This window comes from Sander lucioperca, chromosome 16 (genome assembly GCF_008315115.2).
Source record: "Sander lucioperca isolate FBNREF2018 chromosome 16, SLUC_FBN_1.2, whole genome shotgun sequence".
Classification (NCBI taxonomy): domain Eukaryota; kingdom Metazoa; phylum Chordata; class Actinopteri; order Perciformes; family Percidae; genus Sander; species Sander lucioperca.
Window position 1 is genome coordinate 31,972,699 of NC_050188.1, and position 3,704 is coordinate 31,976,402.

Sequence of the window (3,704 nt, forward strand, 5' to 3'; positions counted from 1 at the left end):
TCCACTGCAACATGTATCCATAAACCTAAAGACACAAAAAATTAAATAAATTACATTAAATTAGAAAACAAAATAATTTACCAAAAATATCTGGAGTTTAATTCCACAAAGACTCATAAATACAGTATCATTTAGACCCAATATATCCACTATTCAGTCATGTAAGTGACATTTTGTAATTATTTATATGCTTTAGAAGTACAATTGTTTATTTTAATTTGGTTTGAACCATTTTAATAAATTGTCACTGTTTTTCTAAAGGTTCATATTTTAGTTTTTATCTGCTGATGTGAAGGTTTCTGAAATCATCTGTTCCTTTCTCTTAATAATCTCACTTCACTTCTTATTAAACAGTTTGACCTTTGTTGTGGAAAATCAACAGAAAGTCAGAGATGTTCTTTACAGCTCTGTTTAACAACAGCTGATAATAGTTCATGTCCCGTATGAAGCTACTCACTGTGTTCAGGGTGATGGGTTTAGGATTAAGTCTCTTGATTCAGTTTCTCATTGACCTCAGAGCTGTCAGGAGATGGAGGGCATTTGGCTGAAATAAAAAACAAGTCATTTATTTTTGGCAAAGTATCTTCTAACACCTTGCCTGTGGATATGATCCCCTCTTCTAGTTACTCAAATCTCTTCTACCTTTCTGTTTTTATCTTACTTCACTTCTTTTCCTCACTTCTCTCTTACAGAAGCAGAGGAACATGCAGAGACTGACTGTAGTGTATAATGATGGCATCAAACGGCTTCTGAAACAACCAAGATGGTGTAGTGATAGCCAAATGTTTGGTAGTGTTGGTGTGCCTACCTGTTCTGCCTTAATAAGAAATCTTATTTATTAATATGTGTAGAATGGCTGTCTCAGAAAACAGAATGATGGGGCGGCCTCTAGCTCACCCAGTAAGAGCGTTCGCCCCATGTTGGCTGAGTCCTGCAGCGGCGCAGGGTACGAATCTGACCTGCTGCCCTTTGCAGCGTGTTATCCCCCATCTCTCTCCCCCTTTCATGTCTATCCACTTTCAAAAATAAAGGGAAAAGCCCCAAAAAAAAAGCAGAATGATACCAGCTTTAGCCCACATGGATTTTAGCTCTGTTAATTACATAACCATAAAAAAAAAACACCCAAATGTTACCACGGCAATATTAATGATATATAGTATGTATTTGGGGTATTTTATACTGTAGGTGGTATAACCTACAGCACATTACATCTAAACAGAGTTGATTTTTCACTGAACTGTTTTTTTTTTTTTTTCAGTCGGCTGTGATGTCATCGGTTGCCGGGCAGATTTCAGTGCAACAGGTTTCTACCATAGACTGTATACAGTCTATGGTTTCTACAGGGAAAACCAAAGCAGCACATGGTGCAGCCTGAAGAATAGCTGAGTGGATCTGCTAAGTCTTATACATAAATAATCAGGTAAACATCTAGACTGTGGAGACATTGGTGCTCCTGTTTGTATATCACAGCTGAAGGTTGTTGACCTTTTATTAATGTATATGAATTGTACTATATATTTATTGCTATATTTTTGTAAATAGTCCTTTTTATTGTACTATGGACCTTCTATTTGTGTCCTGAATGAAGTCATTACTATTACATCATCATGCTATTGTCATTGTAGGATCCAAGAGCAGCTCCAGAGTGTAAACCTTTAAGGTGATACGTGTTTATCCTCAGCACACATCTCTCAAAAAGGTTTTTATTAATCCACTGTCCCTGGTACAAAAAAATAAACTTTCCAAAAGTCCAAAAATGTATACATATATAAACAGCTACGGAAATAAATTAACAAATTAATTTGAATATATATAAAAATGCTTCTAATTATTCTTTTATATTTAGTTATTTGTCTTTATATTTTCCACTAGAGGAGCAGTGGATTTGTTCCCTTTCTTGTCCCTTGGAACGCGTCTTGGTCGATGCGCTTCAACATCACTCAAAACATAAAAGATATTTAAAAAAAAAAAAACTCAAATTCACTAGCGCCCTTTATATAGAGAGTGTGGCCAACTCAAATCATGGGCGCCATATTGAATACTAACATCAGATGGCTCTACAGTGTAACCCTATGGGGCGAATATGCTCTATCTATATATCACTTATTTTCACCATAAACAAGCATATACATGTTATTATCAACGTTTGTCAATATGTAAAAGGCCCTTACGGAAATATTCCAGTGCATATTTACCTTCTATATCGTAAATGGCCTCTAAAAAATGCCCATTGTAGTGAGTGACCCCGTCGCCTAATAAGTCTCTGAGCAGTATTTAACTTTCTAATGTCCGCTAGCATACAAGCTAACTATAGCTAGCTTTGTGTGTAACATAGCAAAAACCCACCCATCTCAGAGGAGCAAAGCTCAATATTTCATTCAATAAAATGATGGTACAAAAGGAGCACTAACGCCACAGCTCTTATGTTGACAACGTGGACGCAGATAATAGGAAACTCCAAAGGCAGTCATAATATTTACCTAGCAGGCTAGGCTAACGCTGTTGCGCTAACGTTAGCAAACATCGGCGTAGCTGTCTAAACTTGTGAAAAGCCGAACAACATCCCCGTCCAAGCGGTTTCACTTTCCCTCCAATATTATTATGAACATAATAAAGACACATGGATTTGGTCGAGACCAAAAGCGATATGACTATGGCAAGATCACAAGCATTTAGGTACATGGAGTGCTAGCGAAAAAGCTACCGCTAGCATAAGGCATGGCTAACTTCAAACTTCATACATTTCTAAAGCAGTGTTAGAACTTTTTTGACAGCATGGTACACATTAAGATGGTATTACTATATTTGTCCTATGTAATTTGTTATCATATCGAAGAGAGAAATTGACATTTACCTCACACAATAATGAACAGCTCCCATACTTTTCCCCTTTTTGGTTCACGGGGGGACTTGTAATCTTTTGCCGCTTCCCTGTCTTTCATTGCAGCCAAACGCGCAACAGTTGGGCATTTTTTCAGTGATTTATGTCATTTTTAAAATAATTTATTACATTTTTCCACTATTTCCTGCACTATGTCAATGGGAATCTGATGAATGTTGGTTTCAAACATGGAGTCCACGAAACACGTGACCACCTCGGAACCAATCGCATAACAGAACATTCGATTCCCTAGTTGGCCACACTCTCTATATAAAGGGCGCTAAAATCTACAATCCCTTAGCGGTACTGAGCAGTAGAACGGTCAAAAACCGTGTGGCTACAAACAAAGAAGAAAAAGTAAATGAGAGCTCAGCTGTTCTATACCAGCTGATACAATCACTGCCTCAATCAGCTGTTCTATACCAGCTGATACAATCACTGCCTCAATCAGCTGACTGTCAGAAGGCTGTGACGATACGCCACGTACCAAGATCAATTAACACAACTGACTAGTTCATAATGAGTCTGGTTTACTCTCAATATCAATGGGCTTATGCACAATTCATCAAAAATAAGTTAATATCAAAATCATAATTTTGGCTCCAATATCCACATTCATGTATTCTTTTATTTCTTTTTTATATTTCCAACTCTTTGTATTTACTTATTTAGCCCATTTCTCTTTATGTTTCCACATTTTTGTATTTAATTATTTATTCTTTTTTTTTTTTTTTACTCTTTATATTTTCACAATTTTAGTTTCTCTTTCTTTTACAGATTTATTCTTCTTTATGGCACTCCTAAAGTTCCAAAACCAAACCAA

At 36.4% G+C, this 3,704-nt stretch overlaps 1 long non-coding RNA gene across 1 annotated transcript; it reads right to left on the bottom strand.

Annotated features, from left to right (window-relative positions):
- Positions 1 to 2,981: 2,981 nt before the first annotated feature.
- On the bottom strand, positions 2,982 to 3,698 carry LOC118493296. The gene is made up of 2 exons (XR_004895286.1): positions 3,338 to 3,698; positions 2,982 to 3,298 (listed from the first exon to the last, which is right to left on the bottom strand). It is a non-coding gene; the product is annotated as an uncharacterized LOC118493296 (long non-coding RNA).
- Positions 3,699 to 3,704: the final 6 nt, after the last annotated feature.